The sequence below is a fragment of the Coturnix japonica genome, chromosome 2 (assembly GCF_001577835.2).
Source record: "Coturnix japonica isolate 7356 chromosome 2, Coturnix japonica 2.1, whole genome shotgun sequence".
In the NCBI taxonomy this organism is placed as follows: domain Eukaryota; kingdom Metazoa; phylum Chordata; class Aves; order Galliformes; family Phasianidae; genus Coturnix; species Coturnix japonica.
Window position 1 is genome coordinate 81078826 of NC_029517.1, and position 19592 is coordinate 81098417.

Here is a 19592-nt window from a genome sequence, read left to right on the forward strand (position 1 = left end):
AGCTTCGGCTTACTGATCCTCACCACTGCCAGACAAAACAGGTTTTGCAACCTGTCTAGGACTGAGAGCAGAATTTTAACAGCTAAAAACTCAGGAATTGTTTATTAACCACCCTCCAGGCTCTTCCTGGAAGTATCTTCTTTCAGGCTCTTGTTTGCTACTGCAGCTTGCTGTCATTGTAGCAGATCCACACAGCTACACACGATGAGTTAAATGAGCACTGCAAGGCAAGGTCAGCCAACCACACCACAAACGAATGAGGAGTTTGCTTAATTAATTACTGAGCAGCTGTATATTAATGCTTGCATTTAGAAAGAAAAAAAAAACACCACACACACACAAAAAAAACTCCACAAAAAACCACAAGGGCCTTGTATAAATACAACAGAAGTATACCACACCACAGCCCTACATCCAATATTGCCCTAATACTGAGGTGGGTAATAAGGATGGTAACGTACCCAGTAAAGAGCAAAGATGTAAAACTTTCATTGCTGGAGGTCAAATTAATGAGAAAAGCTATATCCCAGCTCAGTAGCCTCTACCAAATACAACGAGGTTGCACCACCAACTTATTTAACAATCCTATCGTTTTCCTAATAGATACACAAAGCTGTATTTATTGTGTTATCTAAGTTGTTAACCAAACAACAATCAGGATAGATTGTTATATTGCTTTCCAGCACTGTAAAGGAGCTAGAAATTCAGTAATGAGCATCCACATGGGCAAATGAAATAGTTAAGGAAGAACTTTGGGAATTAATCCTGCTCTGCTCCCTCAGCAGCTGTCAGACTGCAATGATGAGCCATTTATCTTCCATTGACAACACTGTCAGCAGACAGAGTCACTGGGGAAGTCAGCTGCAGTCCACACCCCTCCAATATGAAATTCATGCCTTTGAGGAAGGAGATATGAGGGAATGCAGTCATCTGCCCAGCCACCACAGGGCTATTGAAATACCTGTACCCCAGAAGCCGGGCAAATTCTGTCAAGTTGCTTATTTGATACTTGTTGTCTTGAGCAGAGAAGATCTACTCTCCAGAAGGGAAACGATAAAGATATGTCAGCTATCTGCTACATTTTCCCATCACTGACTCTGAGCTGACTGCAAGAGCCCCTACACCTTTGAATCTAGGTGCTCCCAAAAGAGTACATAAAGAGCACCTTGGACATCCAAAAGACCATGCTGGCTCCTGATGCTCATGCTAGCACAGAGAAGCAGTCATACGCATTGAGCCAGAACATCAAACACTGACCTAGAACTAACTCCAAGCAAGGTTTGAAGAAACAACTTCAAACGCACACATGGGCAAGGCAGCCCCAGTGAATGGATGCTGGTGCTAAGGGCCACATCCACAGCAACTTCACCCATGAGATCTGGTGACAAAATGTTGCTACCAGCCTGGCTGAGGAGTCAGGTGGTCTACATGCTGATTTTTTTTAACCTGGCACTCAAAGTGACCCCCAAGCTCCTCTGCCAATCTTTTCCAGGTCCAAGCAAATGACAAGAGTGTGTGGCCTTTTGTTACTCGTGTATCCGGAGTTTGTTTCCTGCAAATCTGGTAGGTGAGTAACTGGAGTACATGCTGAGTCAGGCCAGGCCTTATCAGTTCATTTAACAATCCCATCCCTCATCTCTGATTAAATCACAACAGTCAACAGTCTTATCTGGCTATAACCCGGATCAAATGCAGCAACTCACCGTTCTGTGTCACCAGTGACTCCAGAAGACGTCAAAGACATCAGCAGAATCAACGTTACAAACCACATGGTACAAACCACATGTAGTAAACCCACAATAGCTCCAAAAGCAAACCAGAGAACCAGAGTCCATCCCCACAAACAACTAATAGTGCATGAACTCCAGATGCTTTCTTTCCACAGAACCACTCCAGAATCACTAAATACAACTTACATTTAGAAGCACTACCAGCACATTTTTCAGTCATGAGTCATGCTCAAGATACAAAAGAAATGGCTTTGTACCCCTAGGAACAACAAAATAGTTCTGGTTGGTGGCCATGAGTCACAGGTATTTGAAGTATTGTCTGAATCCAGGAATCTGCTATAATGGAAAACTTCAGGACCGGGCTTGTTTCAAAATTGTTTGCCTAGGGCCACATACATATTAAAATCCCAATTTTCATCAGCAGTAATTAAATTTACTCAGAAAGCACTTCTGTGAATTAGAAAAGTTCTTAACACAAAGTTCAGCTCTGCCATTTGGCATTGCAGAATGAAAGTTTACCTTAAAAACTTGAAGAGATCTAGAAAAAATTATACTCTGACAGATCAGCAGTGAAATCTCTTTGCTAAAAGGAGATGACCAGCAGCTCTTCCCCTGTGTGTGTGTGTGTCAGTGTTCCTATATTCAATGTATATTTCAATTCTTTCATGTGCTCACTTTTGCTGAACTGCCACGATCTCTCCCTCAGTTCAGCAGGCGTATGGGCATAGATAGACAGGAATAGAGATTTGCAATAGAAAACAGGATTAGCAGTGCCACTGGAAAGGAAAAAAAGCAGCAATTTACTGTTTACTGCTTCTTTGATAAAGATGTTACTTTGAAAATTCATTAATGATTGTGGGTGTTTCCACCAAAAGTAATTCCCAGCCAAGACCAGCAGTCATTTCTTCCTCCACAAATTAAATTTGTCATAAAGGTGGGAAAAAAAACAAGCAGGGATGGACTAGTAAGAACCTCTCTGTGATTCTACTCTGCCATTTTCACATCTAAACACAGCTCTGACGGGGCTCTTCCTCACGCCTTTTAGCAGCAGAAACATCCCACCAGTGACCTTGCTGATGCCTGAGTTCCTAAGATGCCATTAGATCGTCTCCCTTCCTTGCTTCGCTCTGAAGAAGGCAGCACCACATATCAGCTCAGCTCCAAACAGCAAGCAGGAGAAAGGGAAGAAAGCCAACAGAAAACAGAATACAGAGAAATAGCTGCACTACACATTCCAGAAGAGGAAATGGAGACAGGTAGAAGGAAAGAGCATAAATTATCCCAAGCACCACTAAACAACAGCCATCTTTCAAACAATAAGCAAAAATTAATTGAAGTTTGTTCTGTAATGCAATGACTGTAGCTGTGGATTGTAAGCCAAAATCATCTTTCAGCTGCAGAAGTGTCACCAGCTGCTTCATGGAGCTTAGACTGCTCACAAAGTGTTTCCATCTGTGTGTAGCCAAGTACCACCAGGACTCAACATTTCCCATTTCTAGGCTTACATACTGCCTCCTTCCAACTCTCATCCTCAGTCAGCAAGCCTGTTGGGCAGCCTCCAACAATCCCTGGGGCACCAGGATACCTGGCTCACCTGGTAATGTTGTTTAATTCCGGACATATTTCATTTAAGAGGAAAAACATTTTGTTCCAGCAATGCTGAAAAAAAATCTGTGCATGTGGTAGATTAACAGGTACCAGCTCAAACAAAAAGCCTGTAGTGCACAGCGGAATAGTTCCCTGTTTCATGCTAAACAAGCACAGTAGACATAACCAGCTCTTGGAAAACAGACAGTTATTTTTGTCAATGATCAATCTGCCATAGCTTAACCAGCTTAACCATCTCCATAAATGTTTAGCCAGGCATATTAGTCATCTTTCCATGACTTGGTCTCACTGAAACAGCACAGCCTGTGTGCACATAGTTGCCAAACAGTGTGCGCTGATGCCTGGTTTGCACCCTGTTCACAAGCCACAGCATGCTTTGATGCTTCCTCTCCAACTCCCATTGCTGGCTGCAGCATAACTCCTTCACTTAGTATGATGCTAGTTCAAATATGCATAACACCAGGCTACAGAGGTTTCCTACAGCACTGAGAACAGTGAGCAGGGGTCTGGGAACAGCAATGAGCTGTTCCTCTTGGAATGTACACACTAAGTTAGCTCTCCTACAAAGCTTGACTGTTTGTCATTTGCACTCTGTTCTCACCTTCCTAATCTGGGAGTTCACTGTTAAGAGGCTAAAAAGCTGTTGTGAGGCTTCTCACTCAAAACTGAGCATTCCCTGATAGCAGCATGTACAAGTGCACAGGTCTTACTCTCTGTGCAGTAAGGTGCAACTACAAAGCTGGATAAGGCCTTCCAAGACGCTTTCATGTGAGACAGGGCCTTTCCCACAGCACATCTTTCAGCAGGGCTCTCATTAAAATATAGGAAAGTTGACCATGGGCTCCACAAGACAGGATAACAGCATCATTGCAAGTAGCACCTGTCACAGATATGCTGATTGTACTAAATTCTCAGTGATGAGAAGGCCAAGAGGGAAGGAGAGGGAAAATGGCAGCAAAACTTTTGGGTTGGATTTGCAGCTAGAACTTCATCCTGACTCCATCCTCCTTTAAAACAGGGCTGGCATCTGCTCTGAAGCATTTCAGCTGGACACAGTCTCCACATAGATATTCCTACAGCACAAACACATCATCAATAAATACAGTATTTCATTCTGCAACACTTGTGCAGGCTTTTGTTTTGTTTTGTTTTGTTTTAAATGGTATCAACTTTCTAGAAAGGAATGTGGAATTTTTTACATCTGAGAGCAAAGTGTAGTGAAATTATGACCCAACAAACACAACTATTATTAAAGAGGTCTTTAGAAAGAAAACACAAGCCACATTCTGCTTTTATGTTCATAGAGTAGAAGCACTTGGGCAGATATAATCTAATCATTGAGTTTTGCCATCAGTCTAAGCAAGAAACTATATGATACTCAAGGGACAAAATATCATGTATGCATTTGTCCCTTTCTATTTAACACAATCTCTGTGCTTGACACAGTTGAAAAAAATCTGCCATCCCTCATCTTAGATTATGTTTTGATAAAAAAAAAATCATACTGTATCAAACTCTATACTATAGAAGGCATGCAGAACTAAAGAAGAAGGAAGATTTTCATTGCATCCTGAAAGTGTATGGTAAGTATGTCTAGATCAAAACGCACCACCAGCTGCTACATCTACAGTGCGTGTTTCAAATGACAAACAAAGAAAGACTGCCTTCGTGTGTCACAGGATGCACCGATCTGCCTCCTGCAACAGGGCTGTTGGAGTACAGGGTTAGGGTTAGGTTTCTGGAGTGCATGGACACTCCTCCTTCAGTTTGACCTGCTGAGTCACAAATCAGCCTTTCCAGGTACTCTGAGTCAAATGCTGGAAAGACCCTGAATGCACATAAACATTTATTCTAACTACTCTAAATTTAGCATCCCAACGAAGTTGCAATTCCCTCCTTCTCCTTTCCACAAGATGAAAGGATGCACTGAAAAGAAACACACAAAAATCAACCAATCTGGTCCATGAAACACGAGCTACATTCACAGGACAAAAATAGAAAGCTTTCATCTTTCATTATCAGACACTCTACCACACAGCACGGGAAGCTACAGCTTGAGGCAACTATAGGTTTCAAACAATTCAAAATGCGAGCATGGCTTTCCTTCTCTCCTCTGTGAAAGGCTAAAACAGGTTGGCTCAATGATGACAAAAACCAGTAGAGTGGAACGAGCCTCTCCAATAGCAACACAAAGAGAAGAGTCCAGGGGCAGGCAGTTGTTGAAGCAATAGCATCATTCCCATTTCATAACCTCTAATGTTCGGAATGACAGTTTTTGCCTTTCGTGTTTGGTGTTTCTAAAATTGTATGTTTTAAAATCAAACTCTAAAATGGTAGAAGTTGTTTGATTGATTTCTAGCTTCCAGAGGAAAAGGGGAAGAAGAAAATGCCATTGCTAGAGATTTGATGTTTCATGAACTTCCAAAATTTTACTTGCTCAAAGCCCTCCAGCCTCCCTCTAAAGTCAGCAACCTGAATTTAATGGGATTTTAACTGCTTCCTATGGTTTGGAGTCTCTTCAGCCTCAGATCTTCATGGTCTCAACAACATACACGGCTACCCATCAAGCTTCTACTTTCTGAATATTTTTGTTTAAAACCAGGGAAAAAAATCACCATGCAAAGTCACAGTCCTTCTTCAGATAGCAGACTTTTCAGGTGGATTCATTTTCTTAACTGCCTATGTCTACTTCATAGTTCTGCAGTGACATCAGACAGTATTCCAGGTCCTCTCAACCCACTAAGTGCAGAAATGCTTCTATGAACCTGAAAGGACTTCAACATGCCAAGAACAAAGCCTGCAATGGAAACCTCATATACTCAACAAATTGAGTCAATCTGTCTCTTTCCATCACTTGTGTCTCACCCACTCCTAGATTTACTCCACACATCCATAAGGCATCTTTGTGGAAGATGGGGATAATATGCACGTTTTGTAACCCAGACAGATGCTTCTGCCTCTTCTATCCTTGCAAATCCTGAGAGACAGCAGAGAAATTACTTCCTTTTATATCGACAAAGTTTAGCAAAACAACCTCTTCCTAAGCAAAATGAAGCAGTGCTTAGAGGGAATCACCTGCAGCATGGAGAAACTATGTCGGAAAGAGCAGCAGCTTCCAGCATGTGGCACAGTACAGAGGCAGGAGAAAGAGTGGTGCAAATAAAGACCACTTGTTTATTTCCTACATCATAACTATTGGTTTTGTTTTGTTTTGAATAATGAAATGAAAATTTCACCTGGGCATCCCACAACACTTTCACAGAGAATCTGACATCAGTTTCCAGATGGAATTTACCCTCTTTCTTTTACAGCCTGGAAAATCCTAAATGCCTGAGGGGCAAAGAGAATGAAAACGGGAACTAGGCCTAAGGAGCTTAATGAATTCTGAACTAGAAACACCTCAGTAAACAGCATCTATGGATTTCCACTGGCAAATGAAATAGCAGGGGTAGATGCAAGGGCTTCAGTAAAACTGTTAAGTACCAAGAGGTATATGATTTGAAAATCTTTAAACACAGCAACCTAATTGGAAAATAAAAACAGCAAAGGAAAACAAAAACAACTAATCCGAGCAACTGCTGTTAATAAAAATCACCTCAGCAGAAGCATATGGCATTGGAACATATTGTAATAGGAGGCATAATTAAAGAAAGAGGTTAAAGAAAAACAGAATAAAACACAACACCCGTTTGCCAGCACCAGCAAAAAGCCCACACAGACCAACATGATGCTCCTTTTAAACGCAGCAGCTCATTTTCTAGGCAAAGGAAGTAGGCCAGCCTTGACACAGCCCAGAACACGGCAGCACACAGGGCATGTTAGAGCAGAGATGGGAATTAAGAAAAGAACTTCATGGTGGGCAGGACAGCCATGGGGAGGGATAAATTCAGAGAATACAAAGACCAGACTACTACACAGGTCAAATTCTCTTCTAGGACGCTACGAATTGCCATAATATCCTCAGCATTAATTTGAAAGCACTCATCTTTAAGTGGTTCAGGGGAGAGACAATCATTTGTGTGCTAGGATAACAGACAGCTTCATGTATTTGCATTCTGAAACAATAAAAGTGTGCTTCGTGTATTCAGCAAGACTTGGGAAAAAAAAGAAGGGAAAAAAAAAAAAAAAAAAAGGAGCTACTTGAATTTACAATGATTTAAACTGGCACAAGAGCAAGTATGGCTGAACTGTTGGTGAGTGCATGTGTGTCCAAAATCTGAAGGTTCCTCACCACAAGGAAAACAGGACATCATGTGGGAACAGCAGAGGCAGGCCAGCTATGTTCTGGAATACATTAAAAAAGGAGTGGACAGCAGGGAGAGGGAAGTGATCGTTCCCCTCTACTCAGTTCTTGTGGGGCCCCATCTGCAGTACTGTGTCCAGGGGTCCCCAGCACAGGAAGGATGTGGAGCTCTTAGAGTGAGTCCAGAGGATGGCCACTAAGATGATCAGAGGGCTGGAGCACCTCTCCTATGAGGAAAGGTCGAAGGAACTGGGCTTGTTTAGCTTGGAGAAGAGAAGGCTCAGAGACCTCACTGTGGCCTTCCAGTACTCAAGGGGAGCATATAAACAGAAGGGGAAATGTTTTTTTACAAGGATGGACAGTGATAGAACAAATGGGAATGGCACTAAACAAAGAGGGAGGTTTAGGTTAGATATGAGGAGGGAGTTTTTCACACAGAGGGTGGTGACACACTGGAACAGGTTGCCCAAGGAGGCTGTGGATGCCCCATCCCTGGAGGCATTCAAGGCCAGGCTGGATGTGGCTCTGGGCAGCCTGATCTGGTGGTTGGTGACCCTGCACACAGCAGGGGGTTGAAATTACTTGATCATTGTGATCCTTTTCAACCCAGGCCACTCTATGATTCTATGATATGGTGGGGCGGGCCTGTAGCAGTTGGAACTGGACTCACTGAACCACTCTCCTCCCTAGCCAGGGTTTCCCTCATAAATATTTTAAGGTGCTTCCCTTCTCCTCCACAAGAATTTATTCTAGTAGGTGCTCACACAGTAACACTGGGCAGAAGCCTTCAAGATTGCAGTTGCACCACTTTTTCAGTTAAATATTCCCACACCGTGACAATAACATTAACACTGTACTTTCTGGACGAGAATGCAAGCAGCTTTGTTTGTTTTAAGCCATACTATGCCTCCTTGCTCTAAACAGGAATCAAAGGTACAGAGCCGCTCTATGGGAACAAGCTCTGGGACTGGGCTCAGGACAGATACACCCAGCACAGAGTCTCTTCAAAAGGGCAGAGCACAAAGAGTATGTAGCAATAGGTCTCACTGGTATCTTATATGGCTGAAATGTAACAATCACAGAATTCACTGAGAAAATGTAAGATTTAATAAAAAACTCTTCTACTTACATACCATAGTTATTACTCCCTACTGACTGGCGTTTCCTATTACTATCCAGCTGTCTTTCTTATGACTAGTCAGAGGAAGTCTGGTGGAATTTAGGCTGATAAATTCCTGTGCAATCCTAATAGACATCAGGGACTCTACAGGTTTTGTATAAGCAAGAGGAAGCCTCAGCTTGAGGTAGGAAGGTCTGGCATCACACTCTGTCCTCCTCCCTCAGCTCAAAGAATTAATTTCATATATATAAAAGCAAGATTCTATATTCTATATTCCAATTAGGTTACACAACAGTGTTCCTACTAACACATCTCATTGGGAAAATGGAAAAATGCAGATGTAATAATGAGAAAAAGTTAATACAAGCTATTATTAATAATAATAATAATAAAAAGCTAACAAAAACCACCCACCCACAAACAATGGATTAAGAACATCACGATATGTGGGACACACAATTAGCTGCCAAGATGCAAATAGCAATAGAAGATAATCAAGAACAACAAAAAACACCAGAACAGTTACTTATAATAGAGAAAAGAACTAAAATATCCTTGGAACGAGTCAGGAAATCTGACCTTATTTCTTTTAGTAAGTTGCAGTAACGTGAATAGCAAAGACTCAGGAAAGACTTTATTGCCCTCTACAACTCCCTGAAAGGAAGTTGTAGTGAGGCAGGGGTCAGTGTCTTCTCCTGGGTAATTATCAATAGGATTAGTGGGGAATGGCCTCAAGTTGTGCCAGGGTTCAGGTTGGATATTAGGAAAAATTTATCTAGAAGAGTTGCCAGGTGCTGGAACTGGCTGCCCAGGGAGACAATTGAGTCACTATTCCTGGAATTCAAAGTATTTTTTACCATCTTCCCTTACTTATCCTATTTTAAAGTTTATGGAAGGGATAATACCTTGAGCAATAAGCACACAGTTATGCCTGAACTAGATCAGGTTGCTGGAAACAACCTGGCCATGTCATGATGAAGCCACTGCTGGCAGCTGTCTGTTCTCTTTTCTGGGCTATGGAGCTTTCAGTATCCAACCTGCTATGGTCAAAGCTTGCCAAGGAATCTCTACCTTCATGCAGAATCCAGAAGATAACTACAATTCTGGATTTCTAGACACAATTATAAAGGAAGAACAGATTGCACTGAAATATCATGGGTTTTTCAGACCAAGACGGAACAGAGCTCAGTCAAATCCACTGCTTACCGCTCCCTACCAAAGAAACAGTCTCATCACATATGGACATGGCTGTAATTTATCCCATCGACTTAGACCACTACCTCAGTTCACAACTCCTTCTCACCTGCTTTGAGTAACCCACAGCACCCACAAATCCTGCTCGAGATGGAAAAAAACCACACAGCATCGTCTCCAGCAAACCAGGCATTCACACAGAGTTGGATCCTTCAGCATATCAGCAACACTTAAAGGTCCTACTCTAAGGCAGGAACTGCTTTTATTAGTACGAAAAAAAAGTTTCAACTACATTTTTGTTTATCATAAATCTTCATTTTTCTTTACCTTATCTGAACTTTAGATTTAAACATAGTCCAAACATATAATTACCCATCTTGAAACCCTAATTTCAGCGGATGCCCAATTCATAGTAGAACTCCAGGATATAACATATATAATGAAATCTGATTAAAAACAAAAAATGTGTTCTTTATCCATGTTAATCAGTATCCCTTGTGCTGGGTTGATACCTCGTTCAGCTGAAATGTCTAGACATTTCAGAGAAACACCAATTCTTCTGTAGGTTCAAAGAATTTACGAAGGACCTAGTAAAAATATGGCATCATATTCCTAAATATTTTTATCCTGAAGAACTTTCAAGTCCCAGTCAGGATCACAGCCACATTGTGCTAAAGCTGAGAAAAAAAAAAGTATATTTAGATCTGATCTCTCTCCGGTGCTCTTGCAAAGAGACATGCAGCATATGGCAGATGAAAAAAGAAAAAAAAGCAGAAGGTGGGGGAGAGACAGGAGAGAAAAGAGAGTGACAATTAAAAATACTTCAAATGCTTCAAACAAAAAACTTGACCAAAAAAAGAAAGAAAGAAAGAACCCTGCTCAGCGTTTCACAGGAATGAGTAGAAGCACAGACATTCTTAACCGTAATAAATTACAACATGTCATTTCTCTGACAATTGTTTTGCCCTCCATTTGTTTAATAAACGGAGTAGTCACGTGCCTTATTTCTAGCTAATATTTTAAACAATGAAAAATCTTATAAATTCATACCATCGTTGAAATTTAATATTTCAATGGCCCTCCAAAAATACAATCACAGGATGGTTTGTGTTGGAAGCTACCTTACAGCCCATCCAGTTCCAACCACATCCAAGTTGGCCTTGGAATGCCTCCAAGGATGGAACATCCACAGCTTCCCTGGGCAGCTTGAGCCAGTATTTCAGAACTCTTATTTTGAGAATACTTTCCAAAATACTGCTGGAGTGGTCTGGTTTTTGTGGTTTTTTTCTAATTTAAGATAAGAAAATATTAATTTCCTGTTGCAATGCTAGAACTTCCAGAAGGACAAAGTATGAGTAAACTACAATACTATCATAAGCCAATGACTCATACTGTAACACAGTGACCTTTAACAGGTAACTGAGAATTTACATGGGCTCATTTCAGGCAGAATTTAGAATGGATATTAACTTCCTTTCTGCCATTTTAAATGCCAAGTCACATAATATCTTTTTTTTTTTTTTTTTCCTGGTAAATTCTCTAAAACCTCCTGAGCACGAGACTCCAGGCTTAAAAAGGAAAACCTGGATATGCTACTGAAGTTCATTCTAAAGGCTAAGAACTCAGAACACAAAAAACCCCCATTGCTTCAAGTGAAACACAACTGGAACCTTTGGCACCTTAAGTCTAGCCATTGTCTGATACCTAAGAAGGTATCACTTAAACCTAAGAAGGTTTTAAAGTGAGCATGGTAGTGGCCTCCAAGAGTACCCCATAGTGGCCTCCACCCATGAGGGTGACGGAGCACTGGAACAGGCTGCCCAGGGAGGTGGTGGAGTCTCCTTCTCTGGAGATATTCAAGACCCACCTGGACGCCTACCTGTGTGACGTGGTGTAGGGAGCCTGCTTTGGCAGGTGGGTTGGACTCGATGATCTCTAAGAGGTCCCTTCCAACCCCTACAATTCTGTGATTCTGTGATTCTGAGTACCCCAAACAGACCTCTCCTGTAGAGGAATCACAAGATACCAAAGGAGCCACCATCACATCCTGAAAGGAAATCCCCACGCTTTTCACTTTTCTGCCCCCACTCCACCCCACTGCAGTGGGCAGGGCCTTGGCAGCCCTCATCCAGATAAAGGATTTGATAGGCAGCTCATGCAGGCAGGTAGGATAATAGGCAGAAGGGGCAGAAGTTGTCTGCTTCCACCCAGCAACAGTGCCCCAGTGGTGACTGCCCCGAGGAGCACAAAAGAGGTGGTGTGCCAGTTAGGTTCTATCCTCACCACCTCCACCCCAAAATCAAGGGCAGCAGATGAATTGTGAAAATGGACATCTTCCCCAAAATGTACCTGCTAAAAAGTAATGATGTTAAATACCAGCCAGGAACTGCTGTGCTCAACAGGCAATTGCTGCATCTGGGTGCACCCTATGCAGCTGTCGGAGTCCTCTTGAAAATAAAAGAAAGTAGATTGTGCTCATCCAAAGAAATTACTTCCCAAAGGAAGAAAATAAAAATTGAAGATGCATCGGTCAACAGACGCAAGAAACAGAAGTAACTTATGAATTCCCTCTCACATTTTTTACTTTCCTTCTATCTGTTTGATAGGCCTTTTTGGATAGGTGCAATGATCACTTGTGATCCCCGTCTACGCACCCACCTAGCCCTTGTTATTTATCTCAGTCTCACTTCAGAGCTCATTCAGCAAGCTGTTACACTAAGCATAAAAACAAGCAAATTATACAGTAGATAAAATGCCAAGCTTTTCCTGCACTGCCAGCTTCATTAGAAAAAAAAGTGATGAAGTATGCATGCATATAATCACAATAATTAGATGCTTGTAACCAGCTGAATATCAGCATGCATGCATGCTTACATTAAAATAGCAGATTCTGAAAAACATAAAAGTGCAGGATCTGTGCAGTCCGATGCTGTAGAAGACAGACAGAATATTTTTGGGCTTAATTCAGCTCTTTCTCAAAGAAAACTCTGTAATATTGGCTTTAGCATCTACCGCTCACTACAGAAGAGCTGCTGAGTTTGTTGTGCGTCAGCACTCTTGTTGTAAATATTTTTTGACTGAAGGAATTTAAAACTTGGTTGTGATTGAGAGAGGCCAGGCCTACATTTGGCCAATTTAATAATGGTGTGTAGCTTGGATTTTTTGTTTTGTTTTTAATTTGACTCTCTTGTTTGTATTAAAAATAAATCAATTCTTAGCACATCAGTTTTCCCTTTGCATGTTTTGTAGCCTCCCGCTGACAAAGCCACTTGAAAGTCTTTCGCAATTGAAATCAGGATGAGAAGGCTTGCAGTTGGTCAGTTTTTCAGTTGAATAGTTGTCAGAAACAATACATCACCAACTGCATAAATCCAGGACAGAATCAATCTTTAATATTAACAAGTCACGTAAGTTAATCTCTTTAACATGTCTGCTTATCCTAAAGACACTACTGCTAACCCAAAACATCAAAGTCAGTCCTATTCAAAGGGTTGAAGTAAGTTCCAAATTGTAATCCTGCTGCACTACATCTCTTCAAAAAGTCCATCTTCTTATATATTTTAAAAATACATGTCCCTGAGTCTTCCCTTCTCCCCGCTAAAGCAATGACTTACTTACAGGATATTCCTTGCTCGCTGGAAAGACAAGAGAGTAGAGAGAGTTTGCACAACCTATGGTGAGCCCACTTCTCCCTTTGAGATTTTTGCATGACAGCTGTTTGAAACAGAATTCAACAGGAGTTAAATTCTAGGAGTGAATCACTAAAGAGTCACAGAATAACCAGGAAGAGATGAGGGACAGCAAGAAGGTGGGAATAATTTCAAGTTGTTGTACTTTGCTGTGAAAATATATTACAAATTATTATGTGAATTTAATCTTCAGGAAGTAGACAGAATAAATGCAGGATTTCTGCCACGTGAGTACTATGGGATTTAAATATAATGAGAGACATGATTATCATGGCTGTTCTTGCTCTACTGTAATCAACTCAAGTATACAGTTGGTGTTACAAGAAACAAAAAGCTACCATGGGACTAAGAGAATAATGGCTTTTTAAAGAATGCATCTAATCAGCTCCCTGTTTGATGAAGCAAAATGAAAGTGGTGACTTATGACAGATATTACTCATTACATTCTCCAAGGACTACAAAGGTTGGTTTTCTCTACACTCCTAGAAAGCATTGCCATGATAAAAACTCCTCACCTGTTATCAGATCGCTTTGCAGTGTATCTGAGGTGTAACAGGGTAGCTCCCTGAAAGCATTTATTATTTACATTCCTCATTAAAAAAGTTTTATTCTTCCCATCTGTAAGAGAGACTTTCCCCAAGCATAAATTTACTGCCCTAACTTGAATCCTGAAAAGCTCTTGATACTGATTTCATTTAGTTACTGTTTTGTATTCTTACTGGAACATTTACTTTATGTTTTACCACACTCATTGTTTCAATAAGAAATTTCTAACTAGTAGGTTTTTAACACACAGGAGGAGCCCTTCAGTGTGCAAAGAAGAGATCTGAAAGAGCCAAAATACAGCTGCAGACACGAGTCTTTGTTAAGGAGTATTTTAATAAACCCTGAATGTTGAGAACTACTACTACAGAAAAGAATCTCCAAGCTGAGAGCAAGACAGTATTAAAAATCACACTTGATACCTCACACCTTCATGAACAGAAAGGGCAATGACTTTTCTCATTAGATCTGTAAGCCTTGCAAAAGTTTGGCTGCTGGACAGGCTGCACGTGGGACAGACATCTGCACTGGAGATCCTTGCCAATGTGCTGAGAGCTAAAGGGAGCTGGTGTTGAATGTGAAGTGGTTAATCAAGCAGCTGCTAACAGCCTCCATCCTTGGCCGGCTAACATTTGGATGAATGTGGTCATGTACCTTATAAATGGTTGCCTTAATGAAGTGCCTAAAACCCGGTGGTGCAGAGTAGGTGTCACTGCCAGGATAGAGTCATTAGGAGCTCCTCTGGCCCTTCTGCCCTGCGGTGCTGCCCTGAGGACATCACTGTCAAGCTGTCATTTTGACAACGCCAGCCTCCAGAAGATGGTCCTTTCCACCAGTACTTCTGACAGCAGAGCACAGCTTTCCTTCTTCACACAGCTTGTTTACATAGGGAAACATTAACGTGCCAGGAAAAAAAGTGCAGAGCTAATGGCTGCACACAGGCAGCAAATGAGAAGAGGTGCATGCTGGCAAAGCAGCCCCACCACACACAGCAATAAGGGTGTAACATGGCTCTGTCAGCCCCAATTCTGCTGACGCAACACACAGGACAGGGACAAACACTACAGGGAAGTTAGCTTACACAGGTTCTGTAAGCTAATGAAAAGCTTTAGCACACTTATGAAACAGCTCTAGACACAAATGCTTTGTAGTCAGATGATTTCTTTTGAACATCCATCAGCGCACCCCAGACTCAGAGGGTTCGTCGCTTCCTGCGTGTTTCTTTTCCAGGCCTGCCAACAGCCACCCAGCATTGCCTGGTCCCTGCCAGACAGCAGCCCCAACAGACAAAGCCTTCTGGAGCCCAGCTCTTTGGAAGCTATTTGGGAAGCTGCGGGATGTCCCTCTTCTCTGTGACTCAAAAACAGTTTCAGTGAGACAAAGCAGTTTTGTACTAAGTCACAGCTCTGCAAGTCTGTCCTGAGAACACCGATGTGCTCCTCTGACACAGAAGCAGAAAGAAAGCCTCTGGTTCTGTATCATGTTTCTACTTCGGTGAAGAAAGAATGCTTCACAAACGTTAGGTAACATTGGAATATTTCCTCATATCCATCAACCAAGATAGGAGCTCCACTACTCCGGAGGAATATACCACTTGACCCACCTTCCCTTTTCATCCCAAAGCAATTCAGCAGACAAACCCAAATGGCTTCTATCCCATAAGACAAATGGTGTTTTCCAACTGCCCAGAAATAAGCTCAATGCCAAAATATCAGTGATTAAATGAGAATTTAGACTGTTCATATAATAGCTGCACAGGAAAAAAATATGCATCCAAAAAGCCATTAATTACTAAGATACCAAATATAAACCTAAAGCAACTCATACAGCACATGCGAGTCCCTAGTCAAACAGACCCTTTCGAAACAAAAACTCAATATTCTTTAAACCTTCATTGAAAATTTACTTGAACATCCAATTCTATATGAATAGCTGCATTTAGGCACATGCTTACCAACTCTGCTGAAATGGTGCCCAGATAACTTCTTATGTCTTTATTTTATACACAATTCTCTGGCATAAACGTCGTGTACTTCATTAAAATACCCAACCTTTACTGTCTTTAGACTTAAAAGAGATATCTGTATCTGTTTAAGGAACATCAGCAAATGTTTCACTCGCCTCTGATTTACAAGGTCTGCAAGTTATTTGTACCCCATGAGGCTGCATGCTTTCAGTCAGAGCTTTAAGGGAAAAAGAAAAGAAATGGAGGGTCTTGTATCACAGTATAAATTATATAAACTTATCCAGGAACTTCCTCTTATAGCAGAACAGAAAATGATCAGAACAACCTTCAAACAAATGATGGAAGTCAACCAAAGGTCAGTTTAACACTGCTATCAATAACAGGCATCAGGCATTCTAAAAAAATTGCATTAAAGATCCAGTCCAATCTTCTATTCGGACAGTTTAAAGTTCATCTGGTTTTTAAGTTTCCCTCAATCATTCTTCAACATTACTGCTGGTTTAAATACCATAAGCAGAGAAATAACCGGGGCCAAATGTGAAAATGTAGCAAACACCCACTTCAAACTAACACGACCACTTCCCAAAAGGCCACAACTGTGGCAGTAATGTGGTGTTTACGTTCATGCTTTCAATGCCCAACCTGAAACAGTAGGATTCCTGCTTGAAGGAGGCACTTGAAGCCACCAAGACAAGTTTAAGTATTTCTGATCACATACATTTAGTAATAAATTTCCTGATTACTTTTTACCTGCCAGCATGGTTGCTTAGTTAATACACTCTCAAAGCTTGCCACTCAGTGTACAAAGATGTAGGGATTTTTCTTAATAATATGGGATAGCAAGCATGGCTATTTCCAAGTCCTGCCCAGCCAGGACAATGCTTTCCTTGCTACCTACCACCTTCACCTTTCAGGAATTTCTTCTTTATGACCCTCTCATTCACCTCCCGGAGTTCCTTCTGGTTAGATCAAGACTACAGAATATTCCCTTATGAATGCAGACAGCTTATCCCAGTTCAGTTGCATGGCAGAGCAGAAGAGACATCATCCAAACTTGAGTAAATAAAGTTCAATCATAATTTACTCTTTGGAATTCGAAATGCAGCTATGCTGTAGGTAAGGACCTCCCCACCAAATGAAACTAGGGTGTATGCACTCATTGAAAACTCTGATTTTACACTGAAGAACTCTAATGCAAAATATTTTCTCTTACTTTTGCAGCAGAAAATCTACTAGTAACCAGAATTACGGAATAAATGTATATGTATTTATCCAAAGGTCTATTTGATGTGGTTTTTTTTTGCAGTGCTTTTGACACCTCATTGTGAAAAATGAAAGATTTCAATCAATATAGCAGGTGTAACAGATGAGTAAAAACTTGATTTAAGAGTCTGGGATGATTTTGCAGAGCATACAAGAGACACTCCCGTTCCAAAATAAACTGTAGTAATTGTACGCCATATCATCTCACAATTGCTTCCTGTTACTGTATTACCTTTGTGCTACGTATTCCAAGTAGACACACAGCTGGTCTCCAGGTGTACAGTAGTGATTTGGTCTTTCTCATCCTACAGACACAGTCATCTCTCCATCCTGAAAACATGAAAATGAGGTGGCTCCCAAAGACAGCATCCACTAGCAACAAAAAGAATGCTATGTCCCAGTGTTGCTACCCCCATACCACAAGCCCAACTCTCTCCTGGCTCTGCTGAACCTACCAAGCTAAAAATGACCCTACTTGTCTTCGCTCTGTTCCTGATGCTTTCATAAAGCAGGCACTGGATGCTGGTGTAGAGTGTGAAGAACAATAACGGGAAGAGAGAGAGAAAAAAAATGTTTTTTTTCTTAGTATTGAATTTTTCCCAACTTAAGTAAAACATGTCAAAAAGAATCTTCATTAAAACAGCCAGCAAAATTGCTCTAAAACAAGTACAACAGAAAGGGAAAAGAGCTGGACAGAGGAATTTAATTCAGAAAACATTCCTAATTGTACAATACTGACCCAATAATGGTGCTCTTATTGCCACCCATTTAATGATTTAATCTTTGCAACAAATGAAAATTAAACAAACAAGTAAACAAACATAAAAACTACTGCTGACCAGCCAGCAGCCACCTTCTTTCCTCTACAGAAAGCATGAAATTATTAATTCATGAATTCTGCTAACCATACAAGCCTGGTAGCAGAATGCCTAATTAATTCAGAATTCAAGCATACCAGTGCTGACACATCAGCTTTAGGGGGAAGGCGAGACTGCTGGGGGGCAACACAAGCCCAGGACATGCTGCAGATTGACACTTATAAACTATATCTCTGACAACTTTGCATAGAAATCTATATTGCAGATTAAACACGTTCCGCACAGCTATACCATAAAGGCTATATTTAAAAAGAAAATGACGCCCGGAATCACTGCATCTTATTTCTTTTTCTCCCTCTGTTTTTTTGGGTTTTTTTGGGGAGGAGGTTGTGTTTTTTGTTGGTGGTGGTGATGGTTTTTTTTTGCTTTTTTTTTTTTTAAATTACTGATGGCACTAAGCATTATCACAGGTGATCAAGAGAGATGCTGATTGTGTAAGAAGGGTGGATAGCACTATGATCAGCTTGATAGGTCTAAAAGGAGTCTTGTTTGATGTAGAGGAATGGTGACTTGGCAATTTGCAAAATATTCTTTGTTTGCAATGAAGTCAAAAGGCTCCAACAATGTCCATCAGGAACTTCCAGTACAGTGGGAATGAGCAGAGAGGCTTAAACCTTAAACCCAAAGGGCAAGAGTAAAAAAACACCACTATAGTAAATGACAGAAGGAAGAAAGGATAGCCCAGTAATCACAGAGCAAAAACAAATGCCAGTTCACAACCGAGACAGGAAGCAACTAGCAGAAGGACCTCAAACAAACAAAGAAACTAAAAAAACACTACCAGCATTCAACACAGCATTGCTTTTTTACACCCAATAGCAATGTTTTATTATTATAGAACAACTCTCTAAGTCACGGTGCAATTGATGAACATGGGGAAAATTTCTTCTTCATCTGATGTTCATCATTTCACCACTGTCTTTTCTTAATTGCTAGTACCTGATGCGTTGGATTTTTGTCAAATTAATTTCAAAGCTAATGTGAATTCTAATATGTACTCCAATATATTTTTTAATTGTGGCTCATGGAAACAAGTTCTTCACTGCAAATAAAACTTGAAATCTTTTATGCTACACTAACACCCTATGAGGCATTTTGCTCATCTCATTCTACGCCCTCTGTAAGGCAAAAATACACCAAAGGCCTGTGAAAAAAAGCTTTCTACTACAAAGAAATATTAATATAATATTTAAAAGACCTTCTTCCAATGGTTAATAATGCAGCAGTAACTATGAAAAGGTCACCAGAGCTCATAACTTCAAGCAAGCACATGGTTATTGAAAATAATTTTTAATCATGAGTTATGGAGCTGTCTTTCTCACAAAAATTAGAAATACTTGAAATATTTAAGCTTGGCT

At 40.8% G+C, this 19592-nt stretch overlaps 1 protein-coding gene across 7 annotated transcripts in view; it reads right to left on the minus strand.

The window, feature by feature from the left end:
• CARMIL1 (capping protein regulator and myosin 1 linker 1) overlaps positions 1 to 19592 on the minus strand; it is a 159321-nt gene that overhangs the window by 109450 nt on the left and 30279 nt on the right. The gene's annotated exons all lie outside the window — the stretch shown is intronic.